The following is an 18,531-nucleotide window of genomic DNA, read 5'->3' as shown; positions in this document are numbered from 1 at the left end:
AGCAGACAGCGCCATCTAGTGGCTCCAGAAAATAAAGACAGTGGTTCGTGAAGCTTCAGTTGGCCGTCACGAGCAGAATCTACTCATGCTCCTCGCTTTAATAAGGCCAGATGTTGGATTTCTCAAATAAGAGGATATTTTTTATTTTTTTTAAATGCTTTATGTCTTCTTCTCCGGTTTTGGCCTATTTCTGTGGCCGGCACAGCGCCACCTAAAGGCCTGGCATATCTTCTACATTGTTTTGAGCCGTGTTCATAGTGACGTGTGGACGGAACTCCACGGTTGCAGTTTGGGAGCCCGTTCCAGTCAAACTTGTGACACTGACGTTTAACCACAGTAACACGTTGAGAGATTACACCTTTAATAAAGTAGAGTCAGCATGTGGAGGCAGCCAGTAGGTGCAGTGATTAGCTGAGAGGGCAGTCGGGGGAAAACTAAGGGCCAATCATTTCATCCCGGCTTGTCACCACACAGAACATAGTGTTATTTTAAAGAGAGGCAGAGCGAGGGAGAGGGCAGATGAAGGGAGGGGGGGGGGGGGGGGGGTATAAGGGCTCAGAGGAGACTTATGGCTTAGTCAGTCATTGAGCTAAACACTCCATCAGCCTGTGCTTTAGTGACTCTCATCCATATCTACCTTCTATTTCCCATCGTCCATCCATCCATCTCTCCTCCAGCCACTGTTGTGTGATAAATCCCCACAACATCACCGTGTTTCAGCCATCCCTCCAACTCTTTGTGTGGAGTATTTTAAGCATCTCATCTCACCTATGTCCATGACTCACGCGCGCACAGGTGTGTACACACACACACACACACACACACACACACACACACACACACACACACACACACGCACACACACACACACACAGTGTGGGGGGGTGTATTAAAGCGGTTTTAGAGATATACTTAGTTTGCAGTCCAACTCATGGCTGGTCTGAGAGAACCAGTTACACCAGAAACATGATAAAATAATGAATCTGCAACTGTAGTAAGATCATAACAATAACTTTAAGTAAATGCTATTCCAATTTAAAAACGTTCCATTCATTGAAACTAATTTTGCAAAATCAGTTTTCTGTTCTCAATGATGGGAGTGTTGCTTTAATCCAAGCGTCTGATAAATGTCAGTAAAGAAAGATCGTGACATCACTTTCACAAAAATGTGATCAGAAATCACATGAAGCAATGTTTTATATGAATTTTATTTGACCTATTAGGATCTAAATTAGGATCCCACATTGTTGCTTTGCGTTCTCTCCTCCCTCCGTGATTCTGTGTGGTGGGCGGAGTCTGCATGTGCTGCAAAGACTCCGCCTCTTCCCCCACTCATGTGGCTCCGCTGCCCTGCTGCTCCTTCATCTCTTGGGATGTCCGGGTGGAGGATCCACCCATCGGCCCCAGATCTGCCCTCTCTCCAGCCTCCGCTCTGCCACCAACCTCCTTCAGTTAGGAAGAAATTCTAGTTTTCACCACCCTCATCGCTGAGTCAGCGCTTAGGTCCGAACTGCAACCGTCATTATAGTTGTCATGGAGGGATGGATGGATGGAAATAAGGATGGCTAAAATGATGGACGGAAGGAAGGAAGGAAGGAAGGATGGATAGATAAAAAGAAAGGATTGATCGATGGATAAAAGGATGAATGTTGGATGGAAGGATAGATGGGTGGAAGGAAAGGATGGATGGATGGATGGATAGATGGATAAAATGATGTTCATTCCAGGGCACAAAGTCATCCGGCATTGCCGCAATGTCTCGGGTTATTAATAGGAGTCTGGGTCAGCCAACATTTGTGGTTACACACAAAAACAAACCTGCACAGAGTCGAGTCATAATCAGAATTCAGCAGGCAGAGCGCATGCACAGGCAGGCGCCATGGTAACGGTGTATCTTATGAAACCTATCAGCTATCAGCTAAAGCCAGCCCTCTGATCAAAGGGAGGGAAGCAGTGCACACAGGAAGGACATCTCAGAATACATCAGTGGGAAAAAGAGTGTTGAGGAGATGCAACAGCTTGACTACACCTATACACCACTTGTTCCCCACGTTAACATGTTATTTTTATCCGCAGCCAGAGCCGACGTGACTGGAGGAAACCAGGAAAACTGGAGCTTCTACATGACGGGGAACAGAAGCAGAACTTTTTCTTTAAGACAAGTTCCAGAGTGAGGAAACATGAAAACGCCACCTCGGCTTTGAAGTGTGGATGGACAAGACGGACATTAGCTGAAAACGATGACGCCGTCGCCCCACTTCATGACCTCTGACCCCGCGGCGTCACTTCACAACAACAACATGGCGGACTACCTGCTACTGAGGCTAGTCACTTTGTTAAGAACATATGTTGGATTTCTCGAATACGAAGATTTTTTTCACGCTCTCCATTTTTGGTTTATTTCTGTGGCAGAGTGACAGCACCCCCTAAAGGCCTGGCATATGTACTGCATCATTTTGAAAAGTGTTCATAGTGATGTGTGGACGGAATTTTGTTTCAAGAACAACAAGAAGGAGGATCCTTTTGGCTCGTGTGAACGGGGTCCCAGCCCATATTCTCCTGGGACTTGGTAGTTTTATTTTGACAGTCACCGTAATAACAATCCGTCTTGGCGGTCTGTCCACTAGAATGTCCGTGTCTATGATTATAGGGCGTTGTTCTCTGCACGCACGTGTGTGATTATTTCATTACAAAAGCAAGAGCACCCCCCAGTGGCCCCACATGAAAACTGCAATGTTTTCTGCGTTTCTTCCATTTCCGTGCAAACGAACATAGTTTTTTTAATGTTGCCGTGTAAACGCGATAAACAATGCGTTTTCACCTGAACCGTCCCGAAACGATATCTGAGGTGTAAATTAGTGACGCTCCGAGGAGAAAGCCATGGGAAACAGGACAACATCTAGTGAATCGCTTTCATTTCCATTCGTTAGCCCAGTATGGTATTTTATGTGAGGTGTGCTTTAGCAGCGTAATCGGTGCGGCGGTGAGGGCGAGGGTGAGGGTGGGGGGTGAGGGGCTTTGCCTCCTCCATCCGTTGCATGCAGCCCTGGGGTGATCCTCCATTCTCTCGTGCTCGCTCTCTGTGATGTTACCGTCAGCAGGGATTGCCACGTTGCTCACCTCTGCCCTCTGCTGCCCTGCCTCTGTCCACTTTAACTGCTGTCAGCCAGCAGCTGCTTCTCACTGTCAAACCTCAAGTCCCAGGGGATCCCGGCTCGGTGGCTCTCTGCCACGTTCACACTTTGGTTGGTTGGTCCAATCACAACTACAGGGTCTATTTCAGCCTTTATAGAAAGGGGGGACAAATATTTCCACATACAACTGCTATGATACACATACAGTATTATGATATGTATTTTAAATCATTAGAAGCACCCGAATGTCCTGCATTAAGAGCAAGTTTATCTACCCCACAAGACTGGGCAGAATCATTGTATGGAGGTGTGGAAAGTGACTGGTGGTTGGAGAGCAGGGCGGTCTCCTCCGTCCGCTCGCTTCACCTGGCAGACATTTTGTGCATTTTTTGCCAAGAGGGTCAACGGAGAAGCAGCGGGATGGTGTGAAACTGGCTTTCCTCGCCACCACACTGACTCAGCGTGAGATGTATCCCCTCAGGACACGAGCTCAGCCGAGCACTGGGCTGCCGCCAGAGAGCACACACACACACACACACACACACACACACACACACACACACCTCTTCTCTAACAGTTTTACATTCTAACTTCATAGCATCCATTTGTTTTCTTTACCTCCAACACCTTCTGACACTCGGTGAGCGTTCAGCTCTGCTTCAGAGGCATAATTGTCCAGTTAACCCAACTTAGGTAACACACAATGTGCTTCTTTCAGGTACATCGAGGAGCGTTAATGATCTGAAAGCCACAGAGTGACCGTGAGGTGCGCTGGCCGAGAGTCTGCTTGATCTTTTAGGACGGGGTGTCAAACATGAGGGCCCCTGAGAGCCTCCGATCCGGCCGCCACGCCACCAGGCGGGCTGTAGAAATGTCCAGTTCTTGAGAGAATCGAAATTCTGGTTTGGTGAAAAAATAGACGTTTACATCATCTGCGTGAAGAAAAACTTTAAATAATTTAAAGCTTATCGTGACACTATTTTACAAGTCAGGACTTTTGGATTCTGTTATATAATTGATTTACTGTCATTTGTATTGTTAACTAAACTGTGTGGAACTTTGGCCCAAACACCTGAAATTCATCAAACTCTTCAGCTGTCATCATTTCTTAGTGTGAATAATACAATAATAAATATTTAAAATAAAAATGCTAAATGCTCCATTGATGTTGTCTGGTCCAACATTGATATGCAGCTTCTGAGATGAGTCCAGGTGAAAAGGTGGAGTGATTTCTTTAACAAACGTTCAGGCTCGAAGACCCTCCGTTACCCAAAGGCGACTAATGATTTAATGTTCATCGAGACGTTTCAGTCACTGAATTCCCCCGTTCTGACCTCTGTGTGGGTTATGAGACTGCTCGGCGGCCATGTTGGTGTGACAGAGTAAACAGAGCCCCGCTGGCGGATGTTTCTGCATGTTATGTCCTTCCAGACATAATTACTATGATCACCCATTCCCAAGTGATTATCCATGAGTGGGAAATCACATTGTCCATTTTTTCACGGGAGCCAGGCTGCGAGACGTTAGAGGAGCTGACGGTTCAGTCTGTGCTTCTGTCCCCGAGGGCGTCACTTTTCGAAAGGCCTTCGATCCTTTCACACATTTGTTTCACCTGAAAGCTCACCTGAGGTTGAAGCTGAAAAGAACCCACCGTGCTTGGGTGGGTGACGGGGCCATTAAGTTTACATGGTCAGTGACTGGGACTGTGTGTGTGAGTGTTAATATGAAGGTAGACGTTGCTAAGGCTTTGGGCTACAAAATAAAATACAGAGCATCAAAAGAGCACTTTGCTTTTGTTAGTCACTAGTTTATCACCTCCTATAGTGAAAATAATTTTTTTTTTTTGCATGATTTTGCCATAAAGTGTTATTTGAACTGCACTGAAGTCTCAAGCGTAACAATAAAATCATCCTTCATGCAGTTTAGCTGGAGTACTAAGTGGAGTACTATCTGGTCTGTATCAAGGCATGATTCACACGTAGACTGGTAAATAGTAAAAGATCTGGGGGCGACCTGGGAGCACCTTGTTCACCAGTTCGTTGTTTGTTTGTTCCTTTTTTTAAAGAAATGTTCTGTATTAGGATTTTCTTCTGCAAATAGTTGCAATGAGTGAAAGGAGCTCTGCTGTGGCCTCAAATCTGGTTTCTTTGAGAAAACTATTGCAGCTCACAGTCAACAGTCACTTTCTCCAGCTGTAATATAGGTCAGGTGACTAACTCTGTCTTGTTCAGGAGGTATTACCAGCGACTTCGCCTGGCCTGATGGCCGAGTATTGCTTTAACTTTAAATACGCCACTTTTAATGCCCCGTTTTAACAGAACTGGATTTCTATTTACATGACAATGGTGCTCAGAGCCGCTCAAACCACAACACAGCTGCAGAGCGAGTCGTCACCAATCGGAAGGTTGCAGGTTCAATTCCCATCTCCATCTGCCCACACGAGGCTGGTCTGTAGCGCCGCATGATGTAATAACGGTGCAATATGTCATGCAATACATTTTCAACTCATTATGTGATAATGCTGCATTTTGTAATAATCTCCTGCATTTTGTAATAAACGTTGCCTCATTTTAAATCAACTTGTTACACGTTGCAACAGAAATGACTGTGTTGTATTTGGTGCTTGATAAATAAAGTTCAATTGAATTATAACAAGCCCCCGGCCTGCTCAGTAGGTAGAGCATGAGACTCTCAAGGTAGAGGGTTCATGTCCCACGCCGGGCGCCACCTTCCTGTGGGCTCTCCACCTTCCTGTGGGCTCTCCACCTTCCTGTGGGCTCTCCACCTTCCTGTGGGCTCTCCACCTGCAGGAAGGTTCTTAATGGGTCCATGTGATCTGGGTGACGGTGCTCAGACTGACACCTCCACCACCCGGGAACGGAGAAGAGGGAGGAGATGGAGGGATTATAACAAATTGTGGAGGGAGGAGATGGAGGGATTATAACAAATTGTGGCTGCTCTCCTTTCTTTTAAGAAAATTTTATAATTTGGTGCATTATGTATAAAATAATCAAAAATGATGCCTTAATAAGAAAAGCCATCACATCAGAATAAGATTATGCATTCCAGTTTAATTATGATTTATTATAAAAATAAAAAAGAAAGAAATTTAATTGTAAATTATTTAATTCTTTATGTATTTTTTTGTAGTTCTTGTAAAGACACAAAAACTTAGTACTTTAAATTCATAAATGTAATAATACTAACTCAGGGGACATAAATTGACGTGAATGTCTGAAGAATCTTCGGCTCATCATTTCAATATTTTTTCAGTTTGCATTTACGTTCGACTCCCACTTTTGGTGTAATTGCTTGGTTTGCCGACCTCAGCTATTTTCCTTTCCAGGACTATATAATAGCTGTCTGGCTCTTAGACTCGGGATTGTTGTGTTAAGCGTGGGCTGTCGGCGCCGTGGGAAAAAAGCAAAAAGCTTTAGTTTATGCATCACGTAATGCAATCCATGCAAATACAACAGCATTGCTTAGCCCGACTGGGCGCATTCAGCTGTGCGTACACAAGGAAACCGAGCAAGAAAGAGCGATAACCCCATTACTCCGCGTAGTCCTTCCTGTCAGGAGCTATTCACGCCACAGACATTGAAGCAAGTGGTTCGAAAAGCAGTCAAACAAATGTGCTGCTTCCCATTATCACTGTGACCTTCTCAGAGGAAACAACAGGATTGCAGGAGATTCAAATGAAATGATATGTTTTCATTGCATGCAGAGACTCTCCGCTAACGCCACAGCCGACTCCTTAAATTGAAGGACGTCCCGACGAAATGAAGAATACGCTCAAAGTTGTGCTTCGGGTTCGTCGCCGCTTGGCTTTTCACAGACAAACACAGACGAGTAAACACCGAGTCAGATGGCGATTCGATGACTCAGCTGTTTTGGCGACTGTCACGCTGCATCATCCAATCCCGGCGAGCATGTGACCGACAGCAGGTCATGTTGCTCTCTGCTGAACCTCATGTGAATGTTCACCAAAAGCCCATGCAGGGACGAATGAATCCGGCTCTTATGTAACTGACTGACGCTGACGACCAAACAGTTCTCCATCAGCCGAAGGTCGGCTGACACTCACACCTGTTCCGGGACGGCGGCGTCCAGCTCAGCGCCATCATGGCAGCTGGTAATTCATTAAAACCAGGTACGTGTGTGGAGGTCTAGAGGGGGCTTCAAACGTCCCCCCCCCCCGATCTGTCCTCTTCAACTTTTTTTTCCTTCACACTGTTTCCTCTGTTTGCTCATATGGATTGTCTCGTATGTGACGCTATAGAAAAAACACTGAATTGAATGGAAATGTGTGTGTGTGTGTGTGTGTGTGTGTGTGTGTGTGTGTGTGTGTGTGTGTGTGTGTGTGTGTGTGTGTGTGTGTGTGTGTGTGTGTGTGTGTGTGTGTGTGTGTGTGTGTGTGTGTGTGTATTGTGAGGTTTGTGTGAATACAAACACATCTGTGTGTTTCTTGTTCTCCGACCATGACAAAGAGTAAACTATATGTAGGTCCTTCTCCTCAGTGTAGACTGACATATGGAATCTGACATATATATTTTTAGTTTTATAGCGTTTTTATTTTAGCCATTTCACTTTTTTTTTTAACTATTTAAAGGCCGTTAGCCATTTCACTCTCAGCTAATGCTAATTTTAAACTAATATTTTTTTAAAACATTGTTTGAAGCATTTTTATGTTTTGGAGATATTTATAGCAATTTTATGTTTTTCTTTTTTGAGCAATTTTCTGAGCTTTACACACACAAACAGCTCAAACAGCAAAAATAACAAAACAAAAAATTGTAAAATCATTTTAAAACTCTAAACTGAGGATATTACAAACCCAGAGTTAAGCAAAAATCGTGGGTGTTTTGAGAGACCCTGATATATAAAGTCTATTATTATTATTCTTATTATAATTTTTAAATGTTGTAACATGATAGAAAGGAACCCTCAGCTCATTGAGGGTTTATTGGTTATTCTGCTGCCTTGCATTATATTTCAGTGTCTTAGTGGCCAGAACTTTTTCTATACAGTTCAATTTCAGGTTGGAGTCTGACTTTATGGAGTTTGCATGGTGTCCCTGAGCCGACACATGCCTCCCAGAGTCTCCACGTACGGTATCCCTCCTCATGTCCGTCAGGTTCACTGCTCAATAATGGCTGACTAATCCAGATCGACGTGTCTGTCCTGAGTCTGGGTAATATGTTTCATCATTTCTCAGCGGTTCCAAACAAACAAACAAAAAAACTCTCATCTTGGGCTCCTGCAAAGCTGCAAGGCCGAATCGGATTCTCGCAGCAGCAGCAGCAGCCGCAGCAGCAGCAGCAGCAGCAGCAGCAGCAGCAGCAGCAGCAGCAGCAGCAGCAGCAGCAGCAGCAGCAGCAGCAGCAGCAGCAGCAGCAGCAGCCGCCGCCGCCGCCGCCGCCGCCGCCGCCGCCGCCGCCGCAGCAGCAGCAGCTATAAACAACGATACCCACACTCAAATTGTCCAAACTAGGATTGTATCTTTTGTGCGGCTCACAGTGTTTATCACCTCTGCTGCCATCCCTGATGCACCCTGTGGTCTACTTTATGTGAGCATGAACAGCTCCCCCCCAGCGGTGCATGTCTGAATTCTTTATTTGGAAGTGTGTTTTGGTGCAGTTGTGACTCCCGGGCAACGATGCACTCTGATGTCTGTGCAAACCACCAACTCTTAACAACGCACTGTTTTTATTTCCATAAACACTTAAAAAGAAAACATTCCTATACAGCGATAATCATCGTTTTACATTTATCCTCCACAATTAAAACCTGGGAAGGATTAAAAGAAGCAGCACGGCACTAAGAGCACCTCAGAGTCTGCACGCTTCCAAAAATGCAGAAGCGACGGAACAAAATTATTCTAAAAACAAAGAAGCGGCTCGAATTTGTTCAGGCAGTTTCTCTGCTGTGTTCAAACTTCCACACGATACATGGAGACTAAACGGCAGGAGGGAACCTTGGCCTCACTGCACACCAACACACCAGCAACATGGATGTCAAGACAGAACCGCTGCAGGAACGCAGAACCCATTGTTCAATATGGATGCAAACAAAGTCCAAGTTGCCCATCACAGTTTCTTTAATGCATGTGAGGTTTTCACTCGTTGCTCTCTCTCTTGCCTCACAATCATGTGAGCATCAAATCTAAACTCAGAGTTTAGTCTTGAGGGAATCCTTTTGGTGTTTTCAGTTTCGTGTTTGCAAATGACGCCTGTTTACACGTAAAGAAAAACCAACTGTTGAAAATGATGTAGTTTTCATGTCAAGCCACTAGTGGGTGCTGCTTGTCTTTAGGAATGAAACCACACACACACACACACACACACACCCACACACACACACACACACCCACACCCACACAAAACAATATGCCATAAACATCAACATTGGAAGAACACAGACATTTTAGTGTCTGTAGACCACCAAGTTGGATTGTTATTATGGTGACTGTCAAAATAAAACTGCCAAGTTGGATTGTTATTATGGTGACTGTCAAAATAAAACTACCAAGTTGGATTGTTATTATGGTGACTGTCAAAATAAAACTGCCAAGTTGGATTGTTATTATGGTGACTGTCAAAATAAAACTGCCAAGTTGGATTGTTATTATGGTGACTGTCAAAATAAAACTGCCAAGTTGGATTGTTATTATGGTGACTGTCAAAATAAAACTACCAAGTCCAGGAGAATATGGACTGGGAGTCACGACACCACGGAGGAAACTTTGTGGTTACTCTCCATCTACTGAGCATGTGCAGAAGAAATATTTAATACGGCCGTGGTGCACATGACTAGTAGCAGCGTTTCTGGCATCTACGCGGAGCAGGACAATTCTTTTTTTTTTTAAGTTGTCTCCATGGAGACGGAGTTGGACGGTTGAACTTTGGGGTCCGAGTACCGTTGTCCTGTCATGAACAACCTCCTCTCTCGTACCAAATCCTCCCATCCCAGTAAATAAACGGTGACTGTGCTGAGCAGTTAGTCTGTACATGTGATCACTATGGTCACTGACTCAATTTGCTGGATTTGTCTTTCTGCCGGGTTAAAGTACGACCAGCAGACATAATCACTGTTTAGCAAAATACTATTTATGATTTAAAACCCGGTGGCATCTAATTCAATTTTTGACTGGCGAATAATCCAGCTTCCTATTAAATGTGTGTTTTGAAACCTTTCACCGTGTGTATTTATACTTTTACTCTTCCTGTTTTTTTAGACACTTTTTAAAAGCCTAGTTTTGAGCCGTGTACAGACACATTTATCTCCTTCTTGTACGGTCGTATGTATTGAATAATAATTATATAATAATTCATAATAACGCATTATTCAAGCATCATCAACAAAGCATTGTCACCTCCTGGATGAGTCGTCGCTGCGCTCCGGGGGTAATTTGGTTCTGCCGGCCTGGTCTGGTCCTAGGAAAGTTCCCCACTGGTCCATGTTTTCTCCACTTGTTCTCACTGTGGTTCTCTGGAGTCCCAAAGCTTTAGAACCTTCTCCAGACTCAGAGTTCAATTACTTTTTTTCTCATTTGTTCCTGAACTTCTTTGGATCTTGGCCTGATGTCTATAGCTTCGGAGGATCTTTTGGTCGACTTCACCTGGTCAGGTAGGTTCTACTGGAGTGACTTCTGGATGGAGAACAGGTGAGCAGTGATCTGGCCCGGGTGTGGCGACAGACATTGAACTCAGGTGTGATCAACCACAGTTCTGCTGGGAACCACACACTTTTTCACACAGGGATATGTAGCTTTGGGTTGTTTTCTTCCTCATTAATAAAACTCTTCATTTAAAAACTGCATTTTGTGTGTACTTGTGTCATCTTTGACTAATGATTCAATTAGTTTGATCTGAAATATTTAAGTGAGGAAAACATGCAGAAAAGTAAGGAATCAGGAGGGGGCAAACACTTTTTCACACACATGGTGAACCAACACACTAATTTCTTTTCAAATCAGATCCTGGCTGAACCACTTGTGTCCTCCCTGTATCCTCGTCAATACCTCATTTATTTTCTGCTGTCTCAGTGAAGAAATATTTAAAGCGTTGTAATTGTGTCCTCATCACCACCACCACTCCGCTGTAGTTAGATCTTTAAACATTGCGCGGCGTTTCTACACCAAACTGAATCTCCTCTGCACCCCTTAACCATCTGGATTCAAACCAGCAACCTCTCATTGCTCATCCTGTTTGTGCATACTGTAACAAGTCCATGTGAATTCTCTGACTCTTTATTTAGTCTCTATGCAAATCTTTCTAATACAAACCTAAATAAAGATCTGGACGTGAGCAAAGCCATTTAGAAGAAGAAGATAAACAGAGAAAAGCAACCTGAGCGTCGAGTCGGAGGCCTGATCATCTCTGGAGGATTCCAAGGGAGACATGTTTTTAGTATTAGTATTTATTGATCATTTGTGTTTGTGTACACAGCACCAGCGTGATAACACACTTAAACTCTACCTAACACGCTGCAACGACTCCTCATCCCTCTGAAATACAACAAATATAAAATATGGAAATGTTATATATTTCTCTCAAAGATCTTTCTTAAGAACAGCAGATCGAAGAACTCTGAGACCTGAGCTGAGGTGTCCGTCATGCTGCCATGAAAGTTGGCAAACGAGCCTCGGAGTCAAGCTGCTTGTAATAACACCCACAATGCAACAGCTATAGGAGAAGGTTTAGGTTTTACTGTATTTTTCACCAGAACGTTTCATTAAAATTGGCTTTATGTTGAGATTTTAGTCCATTTTCTGTAGTTTGGTTGTTTGAAAAATAGAGAAAGTTTAAATTGACAGTGAATGTGATTGTGGCACTAATCCTACATCATACTACCAGTCCGGCCTACTTAAAGATGAGAATTGGATTGTTTCATTTATAAAAATCAGTGAGTCTGCATGTAATTAATTTATGTCACTGCTAACTTTAAGCATTAAAGGCTGAAGAGAAAGATAAAAACCACCAGAGTTAACATAGAATATGGCTGAAGCAGCAGGATCCTTGTTTATAACGGTAGAAATGTGCGAAGAGTCGCCACTGCAGGACATCAGTATTACACTCCTGTTAAGATTCAGCCACACGGCCCAATTTCATCTGAATATATTCCCGTAGTTTTGGTGTAGTACATTGACATTTACTGTCATTATCACTATTATGGCTTTAGTTCTGATCTGAAAAAGCTTAAACTTAAAGAAATTACATTTTTAATGATACAAACAAAAAACCACCCGAAGAAATCCTCTTTTAAAACACAACACACCGCTGGACTTAGTCTGTATTTTAGCCGCCCAAATCTACAGAAGGATGCCAAGTCCTTTCTGCTATTGTACTTATACCAACACTTTTTTTTAGAATACATGGTTTCTGGAGTCTTCGGCCTGTGTTTTAGTTTTCAAATTCACCATCACAATCTCTCAAGCATCAAGCCAGACAGGTACCACAGATAACACACCTGAGCAAATGAAGCACAAACTATCGTCAATTTCTATACAAGTCCAGCAGATAGTTACTCCCATGGCCCCTCTGGGGTTCTAGTTTTGGCCCCTGGGCCACACGTTTGACACTCCTGTCCCTGTAGCTGAGCCACCGATACTCTCTGACAACACGTAGTACTGCTGTGGAAGTTTTCTTGCAGAAAACACGTTACAGCACTTTCCTGCACCTCTGGTGTAAAAAGTGCAAAGCAATTGGACGGCAGTGAAAAACAGAAAAAAAAACCACAAACCAAACAGCAGCCGTCCTCCCAGAAACAACCAGAGGGAAGTTTCCCCGGGTTGGTTACAGATAGTAGAAAGTGTATTTTGTGTTTTCTTTTATGTGTACCCTCAGACCAGGGAAAGCAGCGGCCCCCTACGATTTCTGGCACACCCGTCCACCAGGGGGCCCCGGACCCCCAGGCGGGGAAACACTTTCCTCAACCACACTGGCGAGAGATCAAGTATATTTATTCAACTGCGGCCTCTTTCAGCGTCTCCTGTTTCTCTGCTCCGTCGCAGTGGGACCCGACCTTCGCCTCTGAGCTGACCGGAAGGTTTTTACGTCTAAACCCGTCCTGCGGCTCTCCAGGTTGTACGTTTCAGGACGGTCACTGACGTCCGTGGAACTTTTATAGTGTCTCCCTCACGCGTTCACTAAATTAAACCTAAATAAATATTGCAGATTATTTTGATTTCATTTACACACCAAATCTTTTGGATGAAATCGGTTTTAAAATAAAGCGGAACAAGGACTATAATTAAAAAAAATGACTCAAAACCAAAACAAAAATGAGAATAAATGCTGAAGTGACAAGAATGTCTGTACGGGGAAAAGAAAAGATAAAAAAACAGAAAAAGAGATCAGAGGGTTAAAATGTCCGTCCTTTCTGTGGACTAAGACTCTAACTCTTTCCTGTAAATAGTGTTTTGCTTGATTTAATTCTTTCTGTCCTCATATTAGTCACCGTTAAGCCTGGCAAACATTAATATTTAAAACTGCTTATTTAATTTTGTCCTGTCTCACTTGATATTCAGCTTCCTGGCTACTTGTGCCGTGTGCAGCAATGGTTAAAGGAATGTCTCTCTCGGGGATGAATAAAGTAGTTTTATTGGATCGTATATTCTAAAATGTCAAACAATTCAGAGAAATGATTGACAAGAAGGACAAAACAGCTCAGATAAGGTACAGCACTAAAGGTGTAATGAAATGTTTACCATCCAAAAATAAATTGAAACGTCATAAATGGAACATGTAGTTTTTGTCCATATTTCAAAACTACTGAATATAAGAAACTCTAGATGCTGTCAGCCTCAATTTAAAGTTTAAATGTGTCCAGCTAAATTTGCTGTAAAATATTTCTCTGAAACTGTTTAGTTTGTATTTAAACTTCCCGAAAGTACCTGGATGAATAAAGGTTTACTAGTAACTCAAGTAGAATCTCATGAAAAAGAAAGAAAAATATCCCAAGAGGGTTGATGTTAGACGGGACATAAATCTCTTCTTCACGTCAATTTGTGGTTCAGAGGATCTCCTGTCTATTTGGGAATCATAACAACTAAACAGAAAGATTGATGGGAAACGTTTTATTTTGCGTCCCAGGATGCAGCAGGCAGAGATCCGAACGGCAGCGGGGGGAAAAGGATTTTCTCTGAAAGTTCTGGGGTCCTGGAGGCCATTGGAGTCCTGGAGCTGAAGGCTTTGAAGCTGTTTCCACCCATTCTAAAGATGTTTCAGCTTTAATTTGTACAAGAACAGAATAATAATAATAATAATAATAATAATAATAATAATAATAATAATAATAATAATAATACCTGAAATAAATCATGGATATCAACTTGTGATCTCTGCTGAACAGTCAGATTATGAAGGATTAAAATAAGTCACTATCTTTCTTCATCAAGACCACAAATCATCATAAACCTAATTAATATTTCACTTTCACACTGCAACGCTTTATCTTCCATGATGAACACGATTTCAAATCAAATGTACAAATACATCATATTCAATACATGTTGTGAAAATCCTATTGAAAATCACTAAGATGGATTTCATTAATAAATGTATGTTTATTTTCTTAAGTTCCAAAACACACATGAACAAAAATAGGTTGTATTTTTTTTATAGTTACAGAACTCTAGTTACTCTAGGTAATAAAGATAAAAGATTAAATGAACAATTTCATTGTGACATTTTGTGCCGTAAAGCTCCGAAAGATGTTTTATTTTTTGTTTAATTTGATTTATTCCACCTTATCACTGGAATCTAACGAGCCATGTGCACTACGTCTGCTCCGAGTGAAATGAAACGAGCGTTCTCATTGGTGGAAATCCTTTATTCTCTGACCATCACTGATTGGTTCTCCAATTCTTAAGTCGGAAATAAGTGAAAACAGAGAATAAATTAGTGAATAATTCCACTCATTCTCTGTTTTTACTTATTTCCACTTATGTTCTGCAAATTATTTAATCTCTGGCAGAATTTTATCTCAGGTACTCTTTTATTGTGTGTTTTTATCTATCCATCTATCCATCTATCCATCTATCCATCTTGTTACGAGAAAATAGTGGAACATTTGGTTCTGATGCATTTCAACGCATGTTTTCAACAGATTTAGACGTTTAACAAAACCGACCGATTTGAATTTAAAATCCACAGATCTGTGGAAAACTGCCGTCCCTGAGGAGCTCTGCATTCAGTAAGACGGTTCACTAATTAAAATGCACAGTTGTCACAAATGAATAACCTATTTTGGTTTTGGAGTTCCTACGACTTTCACCAAACAGACAGCGGAGTTCTAAATATAAACCAGCTGTTTATACTTTAATTACACTTTATTAGAGGAGCAAATTATCTTATATTTCTCTAAAAGGGAAGGTTTAGAAAACTAAAACACAAAATCAATATTTCATCTGTTTTTGTCGCCTTAATTACCTTCTGGGATTAAACTTGCTGTGTATGAATGAGCTCCACCTCCAGCAGGATTCTTCAGTGTTTTCATACACATTTATACTCTATATAATATTATGCTTATGGAATACAACCTTGGTTTCCTTGATTGGGAGTCAATAAAAAAAATAAATCAGTAGTTCCATCATTTGTCATGTAAACTAAAAACAATGACTGATTCTAGCAAAAGACGACTTTATTTTTCTTTCAGGTGAATATTAAGTGGTTTGTTTTTTTTCCACAGTCAAACACCGACTCCTTCCTGCAGTTTGACTTGTGAGGGGCTTCCTCCACTTTTAAAGGAGACCTGGAGACCTTGAGCAGCTCGGTCTGTCTGCTCCAGAGCACACAAGCTGAGCTTCTTCCACCGGCCACGGGTACAGAGCGGCCGGGCGGCACAGCGATACAAGACAGGCTTGAAAACAAGGCTGAGATTCACCGTAAAGCACAGCGTCATCTGCTAAAGACATCCCAACTGAACAGGTGAACCACAGCGAGGTTCTCCAGGAACAACAGGAACAACAGGACCACGTCAACAGACTATCTATAATTTACCAACTGGCCTCCTTCCAATGCACAGAAACGGCAGGCGAGGTGCGAGGTGCGAGGAGGAGGAAGAGGAGGAAGAGGAGGAAGAGGAGGAAGAGGAGAAGCAGGAGGATGTGGGTTCCTCTAGGAGGAGAGATGTGCTGTTTGAGGCCCAACACGACGAGATCAGAGATGCTTAAATAAATAGATGGCGTGCGCGATGAGAGTGAGAAGGGCTTTCTGGGTAACGTGATTTAAAAAGGTCATCAGTTCATGTTGTCACGTCAGATCCAGTCTGGGAGAGAAGTGAACTCATTTGACCTCACGCCATCTCCCTCCAGTTAGAAGGATCTCACCGCTGCACATCTCCACTGCAGGACTGAGCACGTCACATTACAATACGCAATCAAATCAAATAAACTTGTTTTTTTTTTTTAAACACAGAACTCCTGTGGCAGCTGAGGAAACTTCTCATCTCACCCACACACGGTCAGCTTGTGTGTTCACTGAGACGTGAGCGTCACCAGGAAACATCCGATTTTGCAACGGTGCACGTGTGACAAGTTTGCTGAGACGTGCACACACACGGATAACACACTCATGCGGTTTTATAAGGTGATGGTGCCCCCGCAGCAGCTGCTGGGTACAACTTTCCTCCTCCTCCTCCTCCTCCTCCTCCTCCTCCAGGATCGAGGAGAGGATCTAGAAACCTCCATCCTGATCTAGATGGGGGGGGGGGGGGTTAATCAGTTGATTCAGAAATTACATTAAGGGGTATTTCCATCCAGGATTGTATCCTTAGCAGAGCGGATGAGGCGGTCTGGATGACCGAAGCAGTAAACCGTGATGCCTTTAGTGGAGCAGTGTGGGGGAGAATCACACGGGCTGCAGGTGGTGAAGGACGGGAGGACGAACTGCTGGAGAACCGCTTAATATTCTGTGCAATTTGAAGAGCAGAGAAAGGTTAAGCAGTTGCAGCCAAAAGCCCCCTTTTTCTTTCTTTTTTTTTTTTTTTTTGCGCAGCTTGCAAAGCGAGAGTGCGCAGTTCTGTGCGTCCTTGCGCTTGAGACGAAGTGAGAGGGGAGAGAGAGGGAGAGAGAGAGAGGGAGAGAGAGAGACAGGGAGAGAGAGAGACAGACACAGAGAGAGAGAGAGAGAGAGAGAGAGAGAGAGAGAGAGAGAGAGAGAGAGAGTCAAAAGTGGTGTCCAAGAGAAGGAAAGAGAAGAGGAGATGCTGCTTTTTTCCCCCTGCTGGCCATGGGACTCTCCATCCTTTTGCGCAAATGACGTGCGCTGCAAAATAACACTTTCAACTTGTCCTTCTCTGCACGATTCTCCAAGCAGTGAACTGAAACACAGAAAGCCAAGCCACTACGTCGTAGTTTCTTGATTTACCCCCCTTGCAAATGGCCAAAGCCACGGCAGTATTTCCTAATACCCGACAGCTGACAGAAGTCTGGCGCGTATTTACCGATAAGGAGAGGCTCCCATCCGCTGCTCCTTCGCTCCTCAGACTAGATCCTCCGTGCGTTACGTCCCGCTAGGATGGAGTCCATGTCCCCCAAAAGCCACATCCAGACCCCACAAGGAAATAAAGACAATCCTGGCGCTGGGTAATAAACCCGGGCGATGTTGAGACTGGCGCACTTTTCACTCCAGAGATGAGGAGGAGGAGGGGGGGCGCAGAAAGTCGGCTTCAATACGGTCCAACAAATTGCACACGCGTGGAAAACAAATTGGAGAGAGAGCCTTTTTTCATTATTATTGTTATTATTATTCCAAAACAAGTGCACCGTTAACCCCCCACCCCCCTCCCACACGAAAAAAAAAATAAAATAAAAAATTATCAGTTCCAACTGCGAGAAGACTGAGATCCTCCAGTGACAGAAGAGACCGTGACGCTCCGGGTCTCAGACGCGCTCCGGTCTACATGTTAATGACGCCGATGCTGGAGAAAAAGAAACACGAGTGGGATTTTTCCTCCCCATCGTCCGCTCCTCACGATCCAGGCTGCACTTGGCTGATAAAACAGCGTCCTCTCTCTCTCTCTCTCTCTCTCTCTCTCTCTCTCTCTCTCTCCCTCTCTCTCTCCCTCTCTCTCTCTCTCTGCTTCTCACTTGCTTTCGTTCCCTCCTCCCCCTCCTCTTCATCCTCCTCCTCCACCTCTCCAGCCCCTCTCGGAAAGCTTTCATGGAGCAGAGACGCACCTAGCGGCCTCTCAGGGAACTGCACGGACACAGAACTTCCTCCTCTGCTGCCTGGCCTGAGAGGGACTCCTGCTTGCTGGACTCTTTCCCTCTTTTCTTTTTTTCTATTTTTTTTTTTTACTTGATTAACACAGTGGCAGTGACAAATACGGTCTCATCAAAGTGAGAAGTAAAAAAAAAAGAACAACGATTAGAAAACATTGTGGATGATCAGCA

At 43.5% G+C, this 18,531-nt stretch overlaps 1 protein-coding gene across 2 annotated transcripts in view; it reads right to left on the bottom strand.

Annotated features, from left to right (window-relative positions):
- nlgn1 (neuroligin 1) overlaps positions 1-18,171 on the bottom strand; it is a 338,488-nt gene extending 320,317 nt beyond the window's left edge. The window contains exon 1 of one of the 2 annotated variants that reach the window (XM_080473829.1): positions 17,580-18,171. The gene's annotated coding sequence lies outside the window, so the exon portion shown is untranslated. The remainder of the gene's footprint in view (positions 1-17,579) is intronic. The other variant, XM_080473828.1, reaches the window with a different exon arrangement.
- Positions 18,172-18,531: the final 360 nt, after the last annotated feature.

This window comes from Lipophrys pholis (assembly GCF_963383615.2).
Source record: "Lipophrys pholis genome assembly, chromosome: 10".
Lineage (NCBI taxonomy): Eukaryota > Metazoa > Chordata > Actinopteri > Blenniiformes > Blenniidae > Lipophrys > Lipophrys pholis.
Note: the sequence above shows the minus strand (reverse complement) of the source record. Positions and strands in the feature narration are given on the sequence as shown.